General features: G+C 50.3%; 1 protein-coding gene across 4 annotated transcripts in view; it reads right to left on the bottom strand.

Annotated features, from left to right (window-relative positions):
* The window catches only part of TCF20 (transcription factor 20), a 171,193-nt gene that overhangs the window by 86,012 nt on the left and 59,467 nt on the right, over positions 1-25,714 (bottom strand). The window contains exon 1 of one of the 4 annotated variants that reach the window (XM_045083766.1): positions 19,256-19,576. The exons of 1 other annotated variant lie outside the window; for it this stretch is intronic. The gene's annotated coding sequence lies outside the window, so the exon portion shown is untranslated. Of the gene's footprint in view, positions 1-18,610; positions 19,193-19,255; positions 19,577-25,714 lie in introns of those variants that run through there. 2 more of the 4 variants (XM_045083768.1, XM_013045119.2) reach the window with 2 other exon arrangements.

The following is a 25,714-nucleotide window of genomic DNA, read 5'->3' as shown; positions in this document are numbered from 1 at the left end:
TATTGTTTAATATCGACCTACTTCTCCTGTAAGATCTGAGCTCAAACACTAAAAGCCAACCTTTCACCATCATCATCCTAAAATATCTCTGGATACCTTCTGTAATGCTCATTTAAGAGGGACAGAACAACTGTTTTGACCCGAAGGCTGCTTCCCGCTGCGTGATGCCAACCCTTCTGCCCATCTCCTTGGAACCTCGATCTTACTAAGGTCATTGGCTCTTTACCCCAACCCCTTTTCCAGAATCACATGTTGTCTTCTAGGGTCTTCCCTTCTCCATGGCTAAATTTTCATAAGGTTCACACTGTTCTAACACGTCCATTTCCCTCACTAGACTGCTGACACCCTGAGGGCAAGTCCTGCGACTCGTCCCAGAACTCTGAAAATCAACTGCTGCTCCTCTAGTCACCTCCCCACGTGGCTCCCCGCCTCCTCCCGCAGAAGAGGAGACCCACTGGACTTCACGCTTTACCGACCCCCTCCCCGCCCCTGCGCCCAAACTCAGCTTCTCTTCAGAAACATTCCTGACCACCAAAATAATCCTTGTCCTGTGCCAAAACTAAATGCCATCAATTCTGTCCTTCGTCTACCTTTGTTCTTCTCTACTTCAAGAGCGATCCCCAGCCCGCTCACGCAGTCAGAGCGCCGCAGAGGATGTCCAGATGTTGACGCTACGGTCTTCGCCTTCCGAGGGACTGGGGAAGGAGGGCGAGAACGCGTTCGGCAGAGTATAAAGATTAAGTATACACAAGAAAACTACAAAATTCCATGAGAGAAACACCCAGTTAAGGGGATGTTGGGTTTCATGGAAGAAGGAGCAAATAAAAAGGCCTTGAAAGCCCACGAGCTCCACAGATGGAGCGCAGGCAGGGGGCACGGGACCGAGGACACGGAAGCCGCAGGAGAGCACGCGTGTAGGGAACCAGGAGATGGGCCGGGAAAGGCAGGGACGGGCAGGGGAGCGGCCTCCTGCGGAGCCCTGAGCAAGGCCAGGCCTCCACATTTAAGCCAGCACACAACTGAGAGGGACATGACAAGAGCTGGGCTTCAGACGCTGTCCTGCAGTGGTTAGAGGCCGGACTGGCGAATGGGGAAGAGTCACCCTTCGGGACACGTGAGAGCAGCGCAGGCAGGTGTCCCACTCCCTCACTCGAACCACTTCCCAGCTCGCCTCTCCACAGCAGCCTCGTCTCCTGCTCAGCTGCTCCTCAGCATCTCCTCTAGGGATGCGTCTTTGAACTCCTTTGCTTAAAGCACTAACTAAAAAGGAAAATAATGTAAGAGTCTGTCCTACAAAAGTGATTAGAGGCACATCGTACGGACTGATAGCACCTATGGCACAGACTCCCCACACCAAATATGTGAACCCCTACTGGGTCCCATGTACAGTGCTAGGCAACAGGGATGCACAGGGGAAGGAGCCCGGGTCTACCCCATGGAGCTTACACTTAAGTGGAAGAAAGAGAGAAAAGACAACATGTCAGATAAATGCTGTGAAGGGAGTGAGGCCAAGAGCAAGTGCAAACACGGGGGCTGTCTGAGCTCAGGTGGGTGGGGAAGGAGGCAGCCAGGCAGTATGCATTTCTAGAAGGTGCACATTTTACATTACAAGGGAGAAGGAGGTTTTGGAGCCACAAAGAGCTGGGTTCAGGACTGGATTCTATCAATGGCTGAGTGACCTCTTGCAAATGATTTAATCTCTCCTGAATCTCTTTCTCCCCATTTTACAGGTAAAGTACTGAATATAAATATTGTGCACTTAATAAAAGATATATAAATGTTAGCCGCTAGATCAGTGGTTGAACACATACACGTAAATTATCTTGCTGCTATATTTGCCTATAAACTGTCTAAAACAAGTAAGTTTTTGGGAGATGAACCAACTATAACAGAAACCTGGCAACTGGGGTGCCTGGGCGGCTCAGCAGGTTGAGCGGCCAACTCTGGATTTTGGCTCAGGTCATGATCTCAGGGTCTAGGGATTGGCCCAAGTTGGGGTCCATGCTCAGTGCTGCTCAGTGCTACATCTGCTGGTCACCTCTCCCTCTGTTCCTCCTACCACCCCTCAAGGTCTCTCTCTGTTAAAATAAATATATGAGCAAAATCTTAAAACAACAACAACAAAACACACCTGGCAATATTTCATTAAAGAGTATTAAGAACGACCTTATCTACAAATAAAAATGCAGTTCTAGGGGCGCCTGGGTGGCTCAGTTGTTAAGTGGCTGCTTTGGCTCAGGTCATGATCTCAGGTTCCTGGGATGGAGTCCCGCATCAGGCTCACTGCTCAATGGGAAGCCTGCTTCTCCCACTCTCACTCCCCCTGCTTGTGCTCCCTCTCTCACCAGGTCTCAGTCTCTCTCTCTCTCTGCCAAATAAATAATTAAATAAAATCTTTAAAAAAAAAAAAAAAGGCAGGTATTTATTTAAAAAAAGCAGTTCTATTATTCAGTGACAAAAAATGAGCTACCAAATCACAAAAAGACATGAAAGAAACCTAAATGCATATAACTGAGTCAAAAAAGCCAACTGACAACACTACATACTGTATGATTCCAACTCTATGACATTCTGAAAAAGGCAAAACCATAAGACAGTAAAAAGATGAGCGGCTGCCAACGGTGGGTGCGGGGGGATGAACAGGTGGAACACAGACAGCCTCGGGGCAGTGACATTACTCTTCGTAATACTGTAACGGGGACACCTCATTCTCCGATTCTCTAAAACCACAGAAGGACACAGCACCAAGAGTAACTGTAATATAAACTATGGGCTTTGAGTGACAACGATGTGTCCATGCAGGGTCATCAGTTGTGACAATGCACCTCGCTGATGGGGGATGCTGACAGTTGGGGAGGCTGCACGTGTGTGGAAGCAGGAGGTGTGTGGGACCTCTCCGTACCTTTGCTCTCAATTTTGCTGAACCCTAAAACCACTCTAAAAAATAAAGGTGGGGTGCCTGGGTGGCTCGATTGGATTAGCATCTGACCAGCTCTGGTGTTGATCTCCAGGTTCTGGGACTGAGCCCCTGAGCCAGTGTAGGGAAGCCCTGCTCAGCAGGGAGTCTGTGTCTCCCTCTCCCTCTGTCCCCTACCCTGCCGCATGTGCCCGTGCTCTCTCTCTAATAAATATAGAAAATCTTTAAAAAGTAAAAAAATGTAAAAATAAAGGCAATTTTTTTAAAGTGTAGAAAAATATGTACTGAACTGTAAAAAGTTATCTCCGGAGAATGGTATTATACACCTCTGTACTGTTTTATACAGTAAGCACATACTATTTTCATAATAAAAAGACACATGTCAATAAAAGACAGTTATAAAAGTTAAACTAAAACACAATGCTAACTTTCTTGACTTGTTTTTCTCTAACATACATAATTCTCTATGTAACTACTTCAACAAAAATAACTATTTTCAGGCACCTGGGTGGCTTAGTTTGTTGGGCCATTGCCTTGGGCTCGAGTCATGATGCCGGAGTCCCGGGATCGAGTCGCACATTGGGCTCCCAGCTCCACAGGGAGTCTGCTTCTCCCTCTGACCTTCTCCCCTCTCATGCTCTCTCTCTCTCAAATTAAAAAAAAAAAAAAACACACACAAAAAACTATTTTCGTATGACCATTTCATCTCTAAGAGTGGTAGCATTTTTTCAAATTTCTAATTGGTAAGACTCAAACCTTATTCTTGAAAGAAAATAAAATGTTATGAGGTATATATTTTCATAGAATGTTAAGCTGAATCAGGTCAGCAAAAGAAGGAATATATTGGCTTACGGACCTAAGTCTGAGAATTTATAGACGAACGGAGAAAAAATTTCCTATTCTCCTATTCTCAAATGATTTAATTTAGAATGAACTAAAACAGAGAGAAAACATTAGTCTGCTCCTCCTTAGGAGCCTATATGACCTAGTAATTTGCTAATGAAATCAGATATATGCCTTCTACAGGGCTGATGCTGTGGCTTTCCATTAGCGGAGACAGCTCCCGAGCTGTGCCACCACTGGGCGCCTGGAAGAGATTTCCTAATCACTCACTCACTGACGAAGCTTCTGCAGCAGATGCATGTGGACTGGTATCAAATATTAAGAATATTGGCAAAAAAGGGTAAGTAGAGATGATGCTTGGTCTGTTGAGAAGGATTCCATAAATATGTAATCTCAGCTACAATCGTTGGAAGTCACTTCCAATTTTCCCTCTTTCTAGATAAGTGGGGGGTTTTTTGGGTTGGTTTTTAAGTTATTTTATTTTTTTAAAAGATCTTATTCATTCGACAGAGAGAGAGACGGGGGAACATGAGTGGGAGGAGAGGGAGAGGGAGAAGCAGGCTCTGTTTTCTGCTGAGCAGGGAGCCCCATGAGGGGGCTTAATCCCAGGACCCTAGGGTCACGACCTGAGCCAAAGGCAGATGCTCCACGGACTGAGAAACCCAGGGGCCCCTAAAAGTTTTTATTTTAATTCCAGTTAGTTAACATAGTGTCATATTAGTTTCACGTATACAACACATCCAATTCTCCTTAGTAACATTTTTAAGCTTTTACGTCTTCAACACAGGCATACGAAAAGCCAAAAAAGCACCAACAAAAGAAATCATATTTACATTAAAAGACTGTTGAAATCTTAAAACCTAATATTTTGATTCTGAAAATAAGTTGCTGTTTTTTTTTTTTTTTTAAATCACTAAACCAGCAGACTGAGCTGGCATCCTTTGAAAGCCCAGCAAGGTAAGTTCAATGAGAACAAGCAAGAGAGAAACTCACAGGACTCATTAATTCAGAAAGGGATCATGAACAGAGTCGAAGGGAAAAAAGGAACTGAGGCTTCCATGGCATGTTCTCTTGAGAACTGGCAGCAAAATTCATTTATTAAACACACAAAAACTATTTGCTGAGCACTAACTATGTGCCACGCACTCTTCTAGGCACTGGGGAGATGATGAGGAACAGAAAGTCCCTGCCCTTACACAAATGGTGTTCTAACAAGCAGGTCCAGGCAATTCCTGGACTCCACTCTGCTCCTACAATCCAAACCCAAACTCCTTCCCTTCACAGGGGTCACAGACTTATTCTGCAAGAGTTATCACCCAGTTCATTTAAATTAAACCCAGAACTGCACTGTGTACAGATTAAGGGCACAGGGTCTGTAGTCGGGATACCTGATACCAAATCCTGGCTCTGCTGCTTTTTAGATGAGACCTTGGTAAGTTGCTCAACCTCCCTGTTACAGTGTCTTCATCTAAACAAATGGAGGAAATAGGGGTGCCTGGGGGGCTCAGAGGGTTAAGCATCTGCCTTCAGTTCAGGTTGTGATCTCTAGGTCCTGGGATCGAGCTCCACGGTAGGCTCTCAGCTCAGCAGAGAGTCTGCTTTTCCCTCTGCCTCTCCTCTCCGCTCATGCCTTCTCCTCTCTCTCTCCCCCTCCACCCCTCTCAAATGAATTAAAAAAATCTTAAAAAATAAATAAATAAAATAAAAATGGAGATAATAGTACTACCTCATAGGATTTTTTAAGAATTAAGAAAGTTACTATTCTTCAAGTGTTTGGAACAATATCTGGCACGTAGAATTATTATTTATATAATTTTATTACCTATTATTTAGTACTATTTATTCCAGTTTTTTATAAATAAAATATCCTCGCCTGTTTTACAATCAAGTGGGTTGATGCCAAAATTTCCTATAAATCAATTTATTTCAACCAGCTGCTAAATTTTGCAGATCTTTCTCGTGTAGACTGGAGTCTTGATGAGGAAGAGGCACAGATGATCGGTTCACCAGCCCTCCCCCCCACTCCCCCCACCCCTCCCCTGCAACTAGTCTCAATATCACACCTCTCTTCCCAAAATCTTGTTCCATTTATGAGAATCCAGTGCCCTGGCCCAGATCCAAGGCTCACTCTTCACCCACAGCCCCTTCTGACATTCCTTCCCTGTCATTTCCAGGCCCCCTGAGTAGCCTGAGCTTTTCCCTTTAATATGCCACGTAGTTGCGGGCCTTGGTTCTTGAAGGACCTTCCCTTGGAGTGCTCCCCCCTGACTCGGCCGCTTAGCTTCTCTCCCAGCCATGCTCCCAGGAGGTGCTCGCACGTCTGTCCCTCCCTCTACGGTGCTCTCCAATACTCCTCCCACACTTAAGCAGAAGTCCCCCCCCCCGCCATTCTCTCCTGGAACTCAGGCTACCACTATTTTAGCCTTACAGATCCCACAGAGAGTTTATAAACGTGAATCTTCCCTGTCCGACTCTTCTACAACACCGCACTCCAGGGAAAGGGAAGGGGTCTTACTTATTCTGCATTTCTGGTTCCTAACACGGCATGGAAGTTAGCAACCTCGGCTGAAGTGAAATGGGAATTTTCATTGTCTCTGATATTTCATTCCTACAGGCCTCCTTTAGCCTTGTGTCCCTTATCTTTAGAGACAGCCCATGGCTAGCCAATGTAAAAATATTTGCATTTTTTATTAAAAAAAAAAAAAAAACTAACACTGAATAAATGCCACAGGCTGCAAGACCCTTCCATGTGGCAGGTTCACCGACACGGCCAGGGCGCACTGTGCTTGTCGGAGTTGTTTGGCGGGAATCCTGACGGCAGATTCTTTAGGCCTCTGCCATCGAGTAGGGATTACTGAACGAACACAAGTGAGTCTGTTCCAAGGTCTACAACTCCCCGGGAGAAACTGCTGGCCGTCCTCACGCAGCAGGCGGTTACTGGGTTTGTTCCCCTAAGCCACCAACACCCCACTCGTCTGCTGCTGTTTTCCTTCTCAGGGTTGAGAAAGAGCTGACCGTCACTCTCCAACACATGCTAAGACCCTCGGTAACTTACTGTGTAGAATATTTCATCAGGTTAAATTAACACAGTTCTTTGGCTGATATTTTCTTTGAAATTTTTCCCCATTCTTAAACCATTTTCGTTATTCTTAAGAACACTCTGCACGTTTTGGGGTTTTTTTGTTTTTTTACAACGAATCCAAATTTAACATTATTCTTTTTTTAAAGACTTATTTACTTATTTGAGAAAGAGAGCCCATGTAGATGCGTGCATCTGGGGGGGGAGGTGCTGACGGTGAGGGAGAGAAATCTGGAGCCGCAGAGCCCTGCCTGACACAGGGGCTCGATTTCACGACCTGAGCGGAAATCAAGAGTCAACGCTTAACTGACTGAGCCACCCAAGCGTCCCCAAATCTGACATTACTTTTAATACCTACCATGTGAAAGAGATCAAGAATTAAGATTAACAAGACATGGAGGCCACCTAAAAATACACAATTCTGTGGTGAGAAAGACACATGCTCTATCAACCGCAATGTACGACATACGTAACTGTAACATATGGGTAAAGACAGAGGAGGAAGATGGGCATTCCAGAGCACATCCTCACAGGCAAAGCCGGCATTTACTCGCAGCACACTGACGGGCAAAATGCCAGATGCCGGGGCCATAAAATAAAACAAAACACAGCCTTGACTGCAAGATCTTACCACCTAGTACAGTGGTGTTCGAAAACATTTGGCAGTTTTTCCAGCAAAAATTTTACACATATACCCAAAAGCTAAGAAAGAGATGAAAGGGTGTGCCTGGATGGCTCAGGTCATGATCCCAGGGTCCTGGGATCCAGCCCCGCATCGGGCTCTCTGCTCAGCGGGGAGCCTGCTTCCTCCTTTCTCTCTGCCTGCCTCTCTGCCTACTTGTGATCTCTGTCTGTGGAAAGAATAAAAAAAGAAGTTACTGGTCTAATCAATGGGAACAGCAGAGGCATCTGGAGAAGGAGTGGAATCGCCAGACACAAGGCAGGAAAAGCCAAAAAGTCCAAATCACTGGAATCTAAGCATCAGACAAAGCATTGTAAAGGTCTGATCAGTTTCTCAAAAAAACCCAGAGATGGAAAGCTCATCCTAACCACTTTCTACCCGCCCCCCCCCATAATTCCTGTTTCCTTAGGAGCTCTACCTGCTTGCCACAGCAGTTTCCTCAAATCTTTCTTGCGTTCTTCAAGCCTCCAACACCCCACCTCACTCTTGTCCCTCAGCAGGATCTTCACAGAACACACAGAAAAGTACTGCTTACCTGCCAGCCCTCAGGCCTATGCTTCCCACCCCCACACCTCTTTCCTCCCAGAGTATTCTCAACCGTCTGAACCAACGCCCCTGATCACAGCAGGCCCTGCGGTCTTGCGGTCTTGCGGAAGGCCTCCCCGCCCAGCACGCTCTCCTGCAACTTCATCACGGTCCTGTATTGCTCCTTCCCACTTCCCTTTACACATGTTCAAGGTTCTCACACATTTTTTAAAAATGTCTTCTTGGGGCGCCTAGGTGGCTCAGTCGGTTAAGCATCTCCCTTTGGCTCAGGTCATGATCTCAGGGTCCTGGGATCCAGCCCTGTATCGGGTTCCCTGCACAGCAATGAGTCTGCTTCTCCCTCTCCTTCTGTGATCTCTCTTGTAAATACATAAAATAAAAAAATAAATAAATAAGGCACCTGGGTGGCTCAGTGGGTTAAAGTCTCTGCCTTTGGCTCAGGTCATGATCCCAGGGTTCTGGGATGGAGCCCCACATCGGGCTCTCTGCTCTGCGGAGAGCCTGCTTCCTCCTCTCTCTCTGCCTGCTTCTCTGCCTACTTGTGATCTTCGTCTGTCAAGTAGATAAATAAATCTTTTAAAAAATAAAAATATTAAAATAAAGAAAAAAAATAGTCTTCTCTTGACCCCAGATTTTCCCTGCAGCTATTTTTTATTCTCCTTTAACAGCCAAACTTCGGGCAGACTTGATCCCAAACTCACTGTCTCCACCTCACTTTCTCATGAACATACCGCAAGTCGGCTTCACCTACCCCATCCCCTCTCCTCCCCTCCCAATGGACACTTGGACGCTTGGCCACGGCCTCTGACTTGGAACACCTTCTGTCCTCGTGCCATGCATTCTGTTCTCCTCCAAACCTGCTGGGCTGCACCCCCTGCTCCTGAAACACGGCCCTCCTCCCTCAAATGTTCGTGTTCCTCGTCTTGTCCTCCCCTCCAAGACACTGTCATTATCAGCAACAATAACGGGGGGAGGGTTTAAAACTACAAAATCTCCCAAGTAAGGGCTGTCACTGCTGGTGGAAGAGATGCTCAGCACTCAAGCAGGGAAAAAGCAACCGCTTCTCTCCCTCTCCATAGGCACATCCTTGTCCAATCCCAAGAAAAACCTCATCTATTTCTAGGCCGGACCACATGTGCTCACCTCCGAGTCTGAGTCTACAGCCCAGTTCCTTCTCCTAAATGTCACATCTGTGCCTCAAACCCTTGATGCCTTCCCCAAACTTAAGTCCAAAATGAAATTCATCACTTGATACCCCAACCCAATCACTTTTTCTCCACCACTTTCTAGTTCAATGAATGGCACCACCATGACCTAGTTCCCACGCCCGAGGTCCTTACTCTCCTTGGCCCCTTCTGCCTCACAGGGGGACCTCCTGAGCAGGCTCCTCAGGTCACCACCATGCCCGACACCTTCACTCAGTCAATCCTTTTGTCCCGTACGGGCCAAACGCTACTGCAGACACCAGGAATACAGCAATGAACAAGTCAAGCTCAATCTGAGAGGGAGGAGGGGCACCTGGGAGGCTCAGTCATTAACTGTCTGCCTTCAGCTCAGGTTATGATCTCAGGTCCTGGGATCGAGCCCCCGCATCAGGCTCCCTGCTCATCGGGAGGCCTGCTTCTCTCTCTCTCTCACTCCCCCTGCTTGTGTTTCCTCTCTCCCTCTCAGTCAAATAAATAAAATCTTAAAAAAAAAACACAAGAAAATCTGAGAGGGAGGTGACAGGCAAACAAACAAAAGGCCAAGATAATTTCAGATTTGATCAAAGTTATGAATAAAATAAAGCTGGGTGATGTGATGGGGCATTACTTTAGACAGAGGGTCAGAGAGAACCTCCCAGAAAACCAAACATTTAAAACTGAACCTGAACCACAAACAAGTCTCACACAGATCCGGGAAGCGGAGTGCTCCTGGGAGCAGGAGGAGCCAAGTGTAAAGGTCCTAAGGCAGAAATCAACTTCAGGTATTCAAAGAACAGAGGGAGAGTCAACAAGGCTGAAAAGTGTGCGGAATGAGGAGGCCGGGGCAGAGGAGCTCAGAGGAAGACGGGGCAGGTGGGCTCTAGCTGGCCACCATGAAAGCAATGGAAAGCTACTCAAGGACTGTGGGAAGACAACTGACATCACCCAATCTGAATTTTTAAAGGTCACTTTAGCTGGTAAGTGCAAGAAATGGTTTGGGAAGAGACCAAAAACAAGGGGTTGGAACACCACTCAGGAGGCGACAGTCCAGTCCGGATAAGAGGGAGCGGTGCCTGAGACGGAAGAAACAAATTCAGGATAGGTTATGGACATCAAGTGAACTTGCTGGGAGATTAAAAGTTGGAAGTGAGGGGGGAAAGAGAGCAATCTAGGACAATTCCTAGGTTATTTGTAGGTACAGACAGTAACATTACATGTAGTCTATGATTCAATCAGATGTGATGCCTGCTATCAGGATGGAGTAAGTTCTCTCGTGTCTCCGCCCTGTCAATCCCCCTCCACCCCAGAAGCAACCACTGATTTGATTTCTGGTATCACAGACCACTTTTGCCTACTCCAGCTCTTGTAAGTGGGATCATCCATTATGTACTTCCTTGTGTCTGGTTTTTCACCTGGCATTAATACCTGGGAGAGTCAATCTTACTACGTGTATCAGTAGTTCGCTCCTTTGTATTGCTGAGCGGTTTTCCGCTGCATGAATGCATCTGTTTGTCCATTCTCTCACTGATGGACATCTGGACTATTTAGAATTTCTGGCTACCATGAATGAAGCTGCTACAAACATTCTTGTATAGGTTTATTTGTGAACATGTATTTTCATTCCTCTTGGACAGATACCTAGAAACAGAACTGCTGGGTCACAGGGTAGATATACATTCAGCTTCCTTTTTTTTTTAAAGATTTGTTTGAGAGAGAGGAAGAGAGGGAGGGTGGGAGAGCGAGACAGAATCCAAGCAGACTCCACGCTCAGTGTGGAGCCTGACAGAGGGCTCCATCCCATGACCCTGAGATCATGACCTAAGCCGAAACCAAGAGTCAGACCCCTAACCAACTGCACCACCCAGGCACCCCATTCATTCAGCTCTTGAAGAAACTTACAGTTTTCCAAAGTGGCGGCATCATTTTACACTTTACATCACTTGCATCTTCGTAGATGGACTCTACGGACACTTTCCCTCCTTACCCCAGCATCCCCTTTGCTGCCTGTCTCATGCTACTCATTCATTCAACAAATATTCTGAAGGATAAGAAAAAGGCTGGGCTGGCCAGAGTGCTGGAGGCTGAGGAAGTAGCATAGGAGCGAGTCCCTGAGGTGGGAATGAGCTGGGTGCCTTCAGGAGACTTTTGAGAAGGAATGTGGCTGGAGGACGGTAAGCAAAGGCAGCAGGAGGGGCCGTCAGAGAGGCGGGCAGGGCCCAGGGTCCTGAGGGCCTGAGAAACGATGGTCTTCCAAGCACTGTGAGAAACCGTACAAAAATTTGAAGTGGAGGAGAGACAGGTAACTCGTGGCCACTCCGGGCAAAGTAGAGGAGAGGCAGACAGGAGGAGAAATGGCGAGGCCATGCTGAGAGGCAATCACCGTGTGCCAGGGAGGAGACGATGGTGGCTCAGAGGGCCGTGGCAGGAGAACGGACCGACTCCAGTCACAGCACAGAAACGGCGCCGACAATGACCTGGTGATGGACGACATGTAGAGGAAGGGGACAGAGAGGGAGGACGCTAATCTGGGAGCTTCCTGGCTAGGAAAGCCACTCACGGAGAAGGGGACAGGTGAAGGAGAAAGAACTTTCAAGGAGTATCTATTCAGTTTTGGACTCGCGAAGCTCAAGCGACTGGTGACGGACGCACGCGGTGGTGTCACGCAGCAACCGGGGGAGCCGGACAGATCGGCTGAAGTTACCAGCGTGGGGCTGGGGCTCGTCAGCTCACAGATAGTCACGAAAGCCTGGGGGCATCCGAGAGCACCGGGGAGAGAGTACACGACAATACGAGGGTCCAGGCAACACCTACGGTCCAGCAGGAGTGGAGTGAGCGGCAGAGGTGGGAAGGGAGAGCTGAGGGACAAGCGGGTCGAAGAGGAAGTAAATGATCCGCCTCTGAGAAGCCGCTTGTGACCTGCCTTTTTCTTTTCCTTAAGATTTTTAAAATTTATTATTAGAGAGAGAGGGTGACTGAGCAAGAGTCGGGCGATGGGCAGATGGTGAGAGAGAGACTCTCAAGCAGACTCCCCGCCAAGTGCAGAGCCCAACACGGGGCTCCATCTCACCACCGTGAGATCATGACCTGAGCTGAAATCAAGAGTCAGACGCCGAACTGACTGGGCCACCTGGGTTCCCCATGTGACCTTTCCAGTTAAGGTTCCACATCGTGGTAGAGCACCTTGTACTCCCTCATCAGAGCACTTCTGACACCCTGTTTATGTGCCCTTCTCTACTGGGCAGGTATGTGAGACCCCGAGTGTACTCTAAAACCGACACACTCAGCAGGAACCCACCCCGCTCTAGGCCAGGGTCTTGGTACAGGGCACAAAGTATTGAATGCTAGTGTCCTGGACAAGTACCATTTACTGAGTGTCCCCTAGAGGTAATGTACTCCACTATATACTTTTCCTGTGTTAGTTCCTCTTCCCAAGGCCCCAGGGAAAGTGCACTTCCATTTTACAGATGAGAAAACTGTGGCTCAGGCAAAATGTCACTGCCAAAGTGACGGAGCCAGACTGTGGCTAGACATCCTCCTCCACATACGCTCTGCTGCCTCCATGAAGTGCCCGTCATGTGGCCTCTTCACAGCAGGACCGCCCTCTCACAGTCCTGCCAAAGGGATACGAAAGCTGTCCCCAGGTCAGTGGCCCACCAGAGCTCTAAGCCAGGGAAATGCCCCGGGACGCAGCTCTGCTTGCCAGGACTCCTTGCTCTCGCCACAGTGAACTGTCTCCAGACTCCCCAAGTGACGTTTCGTACTTAGGCTGCTTCAGAAGGCAGAAGAGAAACCTTCCACGAAACCAAGGTCTGGAGGTGAAAACATGGAACTCTTATGGCTTAACTCTTGAATTTTAGAACTCAGCCCCATTTCAGAAATTTCCCCCTGTACCTAAAGGGCTATAATCTAACTTCACAACTAATGCTGAATGCGGCCTGTGTTCCAGACCAGAACATGATCAGGACGGGATCAGGTCTCTGTGCGGCCTGAGAAAACAACACTACAGTTCCGTGTGAAAAATAACAATGGTATAATATGCTTTTCCATACTCTGATTTTCAGATTAACGTGCTGCCTCTGCTCTGACTTCTGACTACTACTACTACTTTTTTTTTTTTTTTTTTGCGAGAGCAAGGAGAGAGAATGTGAGGTGCGGGAGGTGGGGAATCTCAAGCAGGCCCCACACCCAGCGTGGAGCCGGACACAGGGCTCGATCTCACAACCCTGAGATCATGACCTGAGCTGAAATCATGAGTCAGACACTTAGCCAACTGAGCCTAGATGCCCATGCCCTGACTTCTTCAGACTGGAAATAGATGGGCTTTTTCAAACTGAGTGGGTACATTAGTACTCAGAGACTTCCTTTCATTTTCCACTCAGAAGCAACTATTAATTGTCAATCTTCTGGTGACAGCATGGCTATGGTGGAAAGAAAACCAGCCTCACTGGCGAAGAGCAGAGTCCTGGCCTTGACTCCGTCAGCATAAAGCTGCATGAATCTAGAAGTCACCACTTTCCTCAGCATCTCTCCTGAGTTGTAAAGCCAAAGGGCTAGCTACACTAGCTGATTTCTAAGATTTCTTTCAGCTCTCTACAGAATTCTAGAACCAGAGAGCACGGACACGGTGAGTAAAGGTATGCGGGACCCAGCAGGATGGCTGGGAAGGGCTGGGAGGCTGAACCCTCCAGGCTATGATTAAACTACCTGTCTGACCTGCACTGTTCCTCTCCCTGCCAGAGCCCCCCAACTCCGCGCTATCCGTGCTTCCCGCAACAGCCCCCACAGTTGCACTCAGTCGCTTGGGATCCTCTGCGTGACGAAATGCCTAGCAGAGCGCCCTGCACACAGAGGTTACTCATATTTGTTGGTTTCACCTGAAGCTTTAACCAAGTCGATGATTACAACAAAGACACACAAACACAACTGAAGAGTGTTTGTAATAACGCCCAGCACTCACCAATATTGTAACACATGTCTACTTTTTTTTTTTTTTTTTAAATCAGAACTACCCTTTACAAGGGGGTAATCGTTTTTTTCTCTCTTACCCTCTCAGCTCCTTTGAGCCAGGTCCCCAATCACAAAGCGTGAAGATATAAACAGAGGAAAGGCTTCAACCAACCCACTTCTATTCTTTGGATTAACTTCCCAGATACTCAGGGCTCAAGCAAATGACTTACTTTGTTTAATGCCATTTTTATCCATCCCACAGACCAAGTCTGACTGCCCTGCTGGCAGCAAAGGCTTCAGAAGACGGAACATCTACTCTCCCAAGTCACTACCAGATTGTCTTTCTATTCTCATCTCATAGTTATCACTACCGGATATTCTTATTTACTTACTGTTTACAGCCCATCGCCAGGGCAGGTTCCTTTTCCCCCTTGCCCACCACTGCATCGCCCATGCTTAGAAAACCGTCCATAAACACCTGTTAATGAAAACTAGAACACACACAGAGGGCCTGTGCCCACATTCAGGGATGTGATATGCAAACATGGAAACCACCTTCCCATCAGGCGCTGTGGCATTCAAGTGTTCCAATGAACTTCCACCCTTCCCTACAGAACAGCTTACATGTGCACGCTACAATAAGGATATTTCCCCCTACAGCTAATGTTTTCTCTTTCTTAACTTCCCCACAATGAAGCATCAGATAACAAGCCACAGATACACCAATAAGTCACTTTCTAGTTCATCTTCCTGCTGGGCTGCGCGCATTTCCTACAAAGCAAACACAGCTCTAACGCAAAAAATACTGATTGTGTTTGTCACCATGAGAACCTTTTCACCCACAATGCACACATCATAGGTATTAAGAGGACTTTTAAGCAGCCTAACTAATAATAAAAAAGCTATCCAGTCTAAGTGCAATGTGCCCAAATTACGCCCCATGAAAGCCAAGACTTCATTATATTTCAAATGTGTAACTTTGATGTACAGTTATACTCCAACATAAACAGGGTTTTACGGTTTTGCTTCATTTTGTTACTTTTATCTCCACAAAAAGAAAACGAAGGTAGCAGAATCAGAAACCCCAGACAGATCTAATGAGCACTAAGGTGCCTTAAACACAAGCAACCTCAAGGAAGAGAACTTAAGCCACACAAGGGACTGTCTTCTGGAAATGTATCTTTTCAGTCCCATCTGGTCAAACACAGACCGTGCAGTGCAAACCTGTGTGGCAGCAGAGACCGGAAGAGAGACAGCCCCTTATATGATACCATTCTCTGAGCTGATACAAGAAGTTTCTGGCTCAAAGACAGAATGGCAGAATTGGGAACGAAGGAGAAATTTTTTAGATTACATCTCAGGTACACTAGCAAAACGGGCTAGTTATAGGGAAAGTGAAAGTGTATAGACGTCCCAGGGGTCACTAAACCAGAGTCTGGTTGGGTGGCATAGCTGCAAAAATCATGCTTTCCAATATTTTGCCCAAGTCCAGATTTCCATTTCACTATAACTTAAGAAAAAAAAAAAAAATAGGGCACAGCAGGAAGACAAACTCCAAGGCCAACCTACCACCAGATGATCTGTGCCATATGCAGGCAGTGAGCTATAACCGATGTAGTCAGGCTTTGCAGCCACGGTAAGGATGGTCACAGCCAATCTCTGACCCTCACTAGGTCTTTGACCTCTCAGGAAAAGGAGAGATCACTTACACCTCTCAGGTCTGCTGGGTAGATTCTGTAAGACAAATTAAACAACTGGGACAGAACCTAGCATAACGGATTTAAAAAACCACCATAAGGGACGCCTGGGTGGCTCAGTTGGTTGGACGACTGCCTTCAGCTCAGGTCATGATCCTGGAGTCCCGGGATCGAGTCCCGCATCGGACTCCCAGCTCCATGGGGAGTCTGCTTCTCTCTCTGACCTTCTCCTCGTTCATGCTCTCTCTCACTGTCTTTCTCTCAAGTAAATAAATAAAATCTTTAAAAAAAAAAAAAAAAAAAAAACCACCATAAAAAGCCAGCACAAATATTAGCATTCTTCCTTATCCATATGAAGAAAAAGCTGGACTCACCAGACATCCAACTTTAATTTCTTGGTCTAAATGGATGTGATTTAAACTACATTCCATTCCATTTTATGAAATTAAAGAAAAAAGTATACCACTAAGAGATTATGGAACCTAAAACCCATGTCTCCTAACATCTTACTACCTTAGCAACCTCCTCTCACGTGCACACACGAATCACCTCTAAGTTTAATTTTTTTTTTAAGATATTTATTTATTTGACAGAGAAAGATCACAAGTAGGCAGAGAGGCAGGCAGAGAGAGAGAGAGAGGGAAGCAGGCTCCCCGCTGAGCAGAGAGCCCGATGCGGGACTCAATCCCAGCACCCTGAGATCATGACCTGAGCCGAAGGCAGCGGCTTAACCCACTGAACCACCCAGGTGCCCCACCTCTAAGTTTTATAATAATCTTTTCCTCGTTATAACACAAATACAAACGTGAGTGTGAGAACGACTTAAGTAACCAGGATTTTTAAAATCCCACCCCAAACACTAGGTCATAATTCGAATACCCATACAGAATAAATCACTTATTTTGAGAAACTTCCAATTATTACTCTGTGTAGCCATATTAAAGTGTCTGCCTATGTGACAGGCCCGATGTTAACATATGAGAAAAATTACACCAATCCATCTCCATAGTCAACACTATGAGCACACATCCCCTTGCTGAGACCCTTTCTGAAGCTGTACAGACTGAATAAAAAAAAGTGGGAGAAGACACATTACACCACATTAGGCACATGCCCTCCAAGCATCAACAGTACCAGAAATTTAAGACAGCCAAGACCAGAGCTGAGGCTGGTCTAGAAGGGCTAACCAGTCAATAGCATGGCCTAAGGCTCTCACACACCATAAAATCAGTGAAACTAATTGGGGTTCTGCAGCATCTGAGAGGAAGCATCGGCCACCATTATGGAATAAATTGGGGATGCAAACAATTAGTGCACCCTGAGGTGACAGTTAATTGCACCAGCATACCATTTCACAGGAGATACTACGGAATTCCACTTTATCTCTACTCTTGAGAATACTGAAGTTGGACATTTCAAAAATTAGCCAAATGCCAAATATGCCTTCAACAAATTTTAAATAAGGTCCCTCCACAATTCCCTGCACAAAAAGACCTTGTAACTCTTTGCGGCCAACCAATATACACAGACCCGAATACATTTACATTATCCACACTTCCAAACAGTCAAATGTTCTCTGAAATCTTTCTCCTGGTAACTTTTTTGTACAAAGACAAAAAAACATAAGACATACTCAACACAGACTGTAATACAGTACACTTTCTGAGAAGCACAGAACAGTATCTGGGATTTGAGGAAAAACTATGTTAACCAAGTTCAATGCTCTGTTGAAGAAGGAAAAGGCTGGATACTAAAAAGTGGGACAGGATCTTAAAAGCCAGCAGAGAAACATCCTGCATTTCTCAAGAAGGCTGCCTCTGTACAAAAGCACAAGGTAGTAGACCAAATACAAACAAACAAACATTAAAAAACCAAAACAAACGAGAAAACCTACCCACAAGCCCTGCAGTGTTTGACCTAGAAGGGAGTCCTCATTTAACAGAGAAGGAACCTGGGAGGCTTGAGAGGGTAGGTAACTTGGCCGGGGTTACAGTTTATTTGGGGGCAAACCTGGAAGTAGATTCCTGGTCTCCCAGGTTGGACTTCACAGCAGTTTCCCACTCTACCCACGTAAGATCTACCGCTGCCACCCCATGTAAGATGTTTCATAAAAGTCTTCACTGAAGCTGTTAACATAAGGGTCCAATTATCATTCAGAGATCTGCCTGTTAGATAATAGCTTGAAAATTCCATCCATTTTACAGCAGTTACCAGAGTCATCTAATCTCGGGGCGGGGGGGGGGGAGCAAAGAGAAAAGGAGGAAAAAGTCCTAATTTTTAATCTGTCCCCTAAGGGCAAACGAAAGGGATGCCTACAGACCGGCAGACAGCTCGAGCATCCACAACCACAAAAACAGACAATAATCCCCACCCACAGGCCCAGGAAGGAGACCGCTCCGCGCTCCCCCCCCCCCAAAACACGCCGAATTCCACTCCCATCGCAGCGCACGGGAGGCATTCCACCTCCAGCCGCTTCTGAGAGAGCTGGCCCAGAGGGGCCGCTCTCCTTCAACCACTCCCCCCGCCCCGAAGGAGACGAGGGGCTTCAACCTCAGGCCCCTAAACGCGCGCTCGCTCGCACTCGGGACCACCGGATCCAACACCCGCCCCGCTCACCGTGGCGGGGGAGGAGGAGAAAACCCCACGCAGGAAGTGTGCCCCGCGCTCCGCTCCCCGCCCCCCCGCGCCAGGACCTTGCGCCCCGCCAGTCGGTACCTGTCCTCCGCCCCCAACAGGCGAGAAGCTGCCGCGTCCACATGGCTTCAGGTGTTCACATGGCAATAAACGGGCCCCCGTCCCTCCCGCGGCAGGGCGCGCTCCGACTCCGGGCGGCCAGCGCCGCTCCCGCCCCAAGCCCAGCCTTCGCCCGCCGGCCTCGCCCCCAGCCGCCACCAAGAGGCGAGCGCCGCGGGACGCCGGGGACTGCCAGGGGTCCCGGGGTGGGCGGCGCTGACCTCGCGGACCCCTGGGCGCCGCCCGCTCACACCCGCCGCCTTTGCACCCGAGGCCGCGACAAGCAGGTACCTTCCCCCGACACCCTAAGGCTAGGACTGGTGCCAAAGCCCTACCGGACTCCCAGGCCAGACCCCTCAGACCCCTCAGCGCCCTAACGCCAGGCCGGGCCCCTTCCCCTCCGCACCCCCAGGCCAGGCCGCTCCTCTCTGCACTCCCGGGTCGGGCCAGGCAGGGACCTTCCCCTCAGCACCCCGTGCCCTGGCCTCGGAGTCCAGGGGGCTCAGCACTTCAGGTCGGCCGGGCTAGGACCTCTGCCCCCGGCCCCCGAGGCCGAACACCCCGGCCCGGCCCCAGCCGCTCAGCTCTGACCCCTGCCCCTCCCCCTCAAGCCCGGGCGGCGGTTACCTGCAGGGGCCCCCCGCCCGGTCCCTCGGCCTCGGCCGGGGGCGGGAGGGGAGGGAGCGGCGGCGGCGGCGGCGGCGGGCGGCGCGGCGCGAGGTGGGGGTGGGGGAGCCTCCGCCGCCTCCAGCTCGGGCGCCCCGGCCGGCGGCGGGGCGGGCCGGGGCCGTGGCCCCTCGAGCCTCGCTCCGGCCCGCGCGCTCGCTCCCCGGTCAGGCGCGCCTCAGGGCGGGCTCCCCCGGCGGAGGCCGCGGCCGCCTCGCAGGGGCCGAAAGCGGCTCGGCTCGGGGTTTTTTCTCTCCATTCTCCCAACACACAGGAAATAACAGAGCGTCAGGTGACGGCGCGCGGCCAATGGGGAGGCTCCGGGCCGCGGCGCGCGGGCGGGCGGGAGGGCGCGCGGCGGGGCGGTGCGCGCGGCGGGGGCGGGGCGGCAGGGGGCGGGGCCGGCGGGGGCGCGCGTGCCCACCCGCGTGCGGCGGCGCGGAGGCCTGCGCGCCGCGGGGCCGGGGCGGCGGAGACCCTCCCGCCCCGCGGCAGGGGTCGCGCGGGGCTCCCCTAGGCAGCTGCCCCGCGCCGCGCGTGCGGCTGGCCGCCCGCACAGTGCCATCTTGGCCGGCGGCTCCGGGCCGTCCTGGGAGTGGCCGCGAGCCAACTTTCTGGGGAGTTGGTGGCCCGGAATCTCTTCCTGGGATTTCTGGAGTTCCCTGGAGCCTCCAACGCCAGAATCGCGCCTCTAACATCCTGGGGAACCCGCGGGCTAGGGCCTGGCCTCCCCCGGGGAACCTGCTGAGTGGGGCCGGGCATGGGGGCAGCTCCTGACCGCCAAGCGCCCTCCGTCCTGCGCAGAGGGCCTGGTTCCCTTCCCTCCTCCGCCCCTTAGAGCCGCGTGTCCTTGGATGAATGACTTAGGCTCTCCAGATAACAGATAACTTCCTCAGTTTCCTCCGCAATAAAAGCGAGGAGCTGGGAGGCCCACCAATCTCGCATGTAAAATAGATACTCACCGAAAGCCAGTTGCCTAGGCCCGCGGCGGCATTAAAACGCTGCAGCGCCTGGCTGACTGGACCCAGGGTCCAGAATTAATTTGGAGATAAGGTGGAGGATTTGCGGTGCCAAGGCCTCGGGCTGTTCCCAGCCTTCTTTTGCAAACCTCATGTATGTTTTATGGAGCAAAGGAATGGCTTTTTTTTTTTTTTTTTGAAAGAAAATCTCAGTTGTAGAACCACCACTGGGATGTTTGTTCCCTGTGACCCACTGCTATCAAAAGGGAGAAGGCCCATGGGGGCGGGATGTGTTGGGAGTGTTTGCGATCCTACTTCTGGCTCACATAGAGATCTGGCCAAATTCTCTCCCCAGTCTGGGCCTCAGTTTCCGACTGGTATATAATGAGGGGAGTTTGAACTAGGTGCTCCCAATGTTGGCTAACATTGCTGATTCTAAATTAGGCCCCCATCTGCCCTAGATGTTAGGGGAGTATGTGGCTTCCTTTCCTGAAGCAACCCAACTTGAAAGTCATTTGGAACTGGAAGAGTACTTTGGGCAGCAGGTGGAAGTTGAGGAACCAGGTGTGACCTGGGACCGATTTTAGTCCATTTGAGGTACAGAGCTCCCCTGGGCCTGAGTCTACCCTTTCACCTCTAGCCTCACCTGGCCAGGGACAGAAATGCTTTACCTTGCCTCAGCCCACCCAAGGAGGGTCCTGGCCAGGCAACACCTCTCCCGAGTAAAGGAATCCCAGGCAGGGCCTCAGTTGGTCCTGGCACTCAGGAGGATGTGGTTGAGGAAGGCAGTGATTTCTCCTGGCTCCTGTCCAATTTCACAAGGTGGGGGCTGGCTCCAATGTGGGTCAGGGCTATTCTTGGAGACTTGATTCCCCAACACCTCCTGCATGCCAAACGGGGTGTCGGGCTCTTCCGGGGCAGAGCTGAAGAGGCTGCGAGGCCCTGCCCTCTGACGGTTCCATTGTTCTGTGAGTTTCATTTTCAAATTCTTCGGCACTAAGACTTTTAAAAGACCAGTGCTGGCTTCTGCTTGGGTCAGGGCTGCAGAGCGAAAGGATGGGGGGACTCCCAGCACACATGCATGTTTTCTGGACAAACTTAGAAGGATGCGGGGGAGCTTTCTAAGCAGAGTGGTTGGGGGCACCCTCAATTTCTTGAGAGAACTCATGAAAGGAAGCCCTTTTCCTTAGTCTCCTGCCCTATCCTTCCTTCCTTTCTCCTCTTCCTCCGTTCACTCAGGCCTCAGAAAGAGGGACTGAAACATGAAATGAATGGTCACAAACTGTGCAGAGAGCCTCACTCAAAAAGGAAAGAATGCAGATAGAGAACTTGAGTCCAGGCTCTCATCTGCTCCTGCCTCCGGTCCTGGGACCGATTCTATAGCCCCCTCTCTCCCAACCCCTTTGGACCCTGCCAGGATATTGCCCAGCCAACCTCTACCTGGAAACTTCCCCAGTCCCAGGGCCAGACCAGCCTGGATCTCTTCACCCCTGGTGGCCTGGAGTCCCTTTTCCTTTCAGTACCACTTGGAAAAAGAACATGTGGGCATTATGGCCAACAGACAGATCTGGGTTACTCTGGGGCTGTGTGGCTGGACAAATCACGTCACCTCTCTGAGCTCCAGTTTCCTGAGCAGTAGAAGGGGATAATAAGGTATCATGGGAGCCTAAAGAGATCTGCATAAAGAATTCGGTACAATACCAGGCACATATTTACAACAGCTACAGTTCCACAAGATGGCCACAACAGGACACACGAGCAGACGGAGGCTCGGAGAGGGCAAGTTACTGCCCAAGATTCCACAGTGGCTGGAGCTCAACTGGGGAAGTCCTCTTTGATCACATTAGAGTTCCTCCGTTGTTCTCTTGTCTCATCTGCGAGAATCTTGTTTTTCCTACCACTTTAAGGAAGGGACAGTAGATCTGTTTTTTGTTTTTTTTTTTTTTCCCTCTCCTAACCTAGTCTACTGAAAAAATACTTATTGAACTGAATCAGTGGTTTCAATTCCAGAAGCAAAATTAATCCTTTCCCTCCTCCTCCGGCGCAGAGATGGCTTTTGGAAACCCTGTGTCACTCCCTTTATTACAAACTCCTCTGCCCTCCTCCAGGCGCCTGGGCCACTCCGGGATTACAAATGGAGCCTTCTGCCTCTAGGTCACTGATTCCGCTACCATCTGTCAGCACGGATTGATTGAGGAGCCTGGCCTGCTCGGCAGATCAGTGACTTGTGCGAAGTGAGCCGGGGTGTCAGTGCCTTCAGCGGCAGGCGGATGGCCTTTCTCTCCCTCTCTGGCTCTCAGGAGCACGTGCACAGCCCTCACCTTTATCCTTCACCAGGTCCCAGCTCCCCTCCCTCTCTGGAGTTGCCTCCTGCTAACTCTAACACACCAAGAGGGAGGCCTGGAATGCCTGCTCGCCGTCCTCCAGGAGACCACTTACAAAAGCCTCGGGTTAACAGAGTGAGGAACCCCCACCACAGCCTCCTGTGAGGCCTGTCCCAGGCCAGGCACGAACAGCAGGGGTGGCCAGATCCTTTGTGGACATGCCTTCCTTCCACACAGAGCACCTAGCTGTGTGCTAGGCCGTGAGTCCTGACGGAGGGAGCACAGGGGCTCACAAGAAGTCCTTCTGGGGCAACAGTAGGGCAGGCTCTAAGGGTAAGGGAATAGGGAAGGCTCTAGAGGAAGTCAGGGATATCAACACTCAGGAAGGCTGTGCCCAGCACACACACAGGGGAAGGAGAGCTGAGGTTGCAGAGGATGCTACATTGACATGCTTCTTCACATGAATTTGTTTCACAGGGTCTCACAGGGACCGCTGCTTAGGAGACCAACCCTGCCCTCCACGCCAGCCCTCCAGGATCAAAGCTGTGGCTCCCTCCTCAGCTCCCAGTGGTGACACAGCGCTGTGTGGGACTGTATCCATCTCTCCCACGGGGCTGTGAGTATCCACAGGGCAGAGACATCCTGAGCAGGGCAGGGCATCCTATCCATAAAAATGATAACGTTAGAAATCCCGATACAGCCCTGAGGGATCCAAGCTTACTGGGAATGAGCACTGTGGGTTTGCGGCAACCTGATGAGGTTGGCTGAGACTGTTACCGCCCCCGCCGTTACAGAGAGGCACCGAGAATTTAACTTGTCCCAAGTCACACGGCTTGGAAGAGGCCATGCTGGACTGGAACCCGGGTCTTTATGGGCTGCACTCTTAACCACCACGCTTCCCAGCACTCAGTAAACACTGGAAGGATGGATGGACGCAGACAGTTGGCGGGTCACGAAGTCTGCAGGCACATCAGGCACGAGAAAGGAGAGGGTCTGCGGGGTCAGCACCAGCCCTTCCCCACTAGGGACATGTCCAAGCCCTGGAGACTGGGCAGCTTGCAGGTGATGGGCTCTCAGACCCCGCCCCTAGAAGACTGTGGCCTGCCCAAGTGGCAGCTGCTGTTGTGGGGGCTCACTCTTCCCACAGGCGAGCAGAAAGAAAACACTGGAGGAGACACTGAGCAGCTGGAAGCCCCCCGCAGCCTGACTGCAGGGCAGATCACCCCTCAGCACACTTGGCACTCCTGTCCCTAGTGGCTTGACTCTCAGGCCCTGGCATGATGGCCTCGCGCAGGTCACTAAACTAGGGGCCCAGCCTGCTCTCAGCCACATATGTCCGCCAATGACTCTAGTCTCAGTGTTTCCATCAGGGTGGGAGGAGGGGCTGAGTGGTCTGCCTGCCTCCAGGGAGTCGGGCCCCTTCCCTGGGCAACCCCATTCACTCCTCCGAACAACCTTACAAGGCAGGGACTGTCATCTCCATTGTACAGAGCAGGAAATGGACGCACAGAGATGCTAAGAGATTTGTCTGAGGTCACACAGCTAGAAAATAGCAGAGCTGGAATCTGAACCCAGGTTTTGGGCTCCAGGGCCCCACTGAGTCCCTGCCAGCGCTTACAAAGAGTTCGAGATGAAACGGTCTAGCAACAGCAGTGACACACACACACACGTTCTAAGCACTTCACCCACATTAACTCGCCTAATCCTTACAACAGCCCTCCCGTGTGGATGCAATTACCTTGTTTTGCAGATAAGGAAACTGAGGCACAGAGCAGCCAGGAAGGGGCAGAGTTGGAATTGACACAGGCAGGTCGGACCGCAGAGCCCCTGCATTGCCTTATCACATGGTAACAATGGGGAGGTTCTGTTCCATTGGGATTATTTCTGCTTGAAAGCCGGAGACTTTTAGCCCCATCACTGCTGGGCTCCCCGGGAGGGCAGTGCCGCATGCCGAGGCGCACTGGGAAAGGACTTTGTACCATCCTCTTTTGTTGATATGCTCTTCGTTTTAAGCCCGAAACCCAAGCTTGCTGCAAAGAATTGAAAAGGAGGAGAAAAACCGCAGCCAAGATACAGCTGCTACTTCCTAAGCCTCTGGGGTTCGCTGCGCTTGGGGGTCTGAGTGTGTCCTCTCATTTAACCTTCACAACCCGAGCAGCCCCTGCTTCACAGCCGGAGAAACCCAAGCCCAGAGGTGCTAACAAGAGGCCTGAAGGCACACAGCCACTAAGTGGTAGATCGGGGACAGGAGAATCCTGGCGCTTCTGACCATGGGAGCTATGCCCCCATGGGGGCCAGGAGGTGCATCTTGTTTGCTGGGCTCGGACAGAAATGCTTCTGCTCGTCTTCTGACATGGGCTGGTAACTCCAAGTCATAATCCCTTGGCCACGGGGGAAGGCGCCCAGACAGAGGTGTGGGGATGCATAACTAGATGCTGCCTCCTGGGTTGGAGAAGCCAAGAAAAGTGGACATCAATGCACCACCCACCCCTTCCCGCCCTGACTCCATCTATCCCTCCAGTGATTTGGGAACGGCTGCCTGGCCGCCGAGGTGATGGTCTTCTGGAAGCGGTCACGGTGGGTGAGGTTCCTGGTCTCTGCCCTGCCTCTCCCTGCTGGCTTGTGAGGATAACTGACAAGGCACATGTGTGATTCCAGCAGAAAAAGCAAGCAGCAGGGCCGATGGATTCTCCAGCTGCCACCAGGTCCTTTTGGCTGCAGCCTCCATCCCCGGCCCACCCCATCCCTGCAGCAGACTTCGTCATGGTGAGCCACAGCCAGCTTTGACCCTCCGGCCCCTGGCGCGGAAGTCTTCAAAGGGTCCCAAGTGGCTTCAGAATTCAAGTCGATTCCCATTCAGCGGGCACACAAAGCCCCTGGCTGGCCCCAGCTCAGTTCTCCAACTTTCTCTCACACGTCCGGTTCTGCCTCTTTGCCAGGCCAAGCGAGCTGTGTTCCTGCCATGTGCTTGGCTGCTCCCCGAGGCAGGCAGTCCCTCCCCCCTCCCTGGAGACCGAAATTACAACTTCTTCCAAGACTCAAGTGCCACCACCTCCACGAAACCTTACCTTAGTACTCCTCATAAATTCATTCCAGACATTCATTGAGCCCTTACCATATGCCAAGCCCCAAGTCCA

Source organism: Mustela putorius, unplaced genomic scaffold (genome assembly GCF_011764305.1).
Source record: "Mustela putorius furo isolate JIRA1106 unplaced genomic scaffold, ASM1176430v1.1 tig00000738_pilon_pilon_pilon, whole genome shotgun sequence".
In the NCBI taxonomy this organism is placed as follows: domain Eukaryota; kingdom Metazoa; phylum Chordata; class Mammalia; order Carnivora; family Mustelidae; genus Mustela; species Mustela putorius.
The sequence above is the reverse complement of the archived record's forward strand: the minus strand, read 5'-3'. Positions and strand labels throughout refer to the sequence as shown.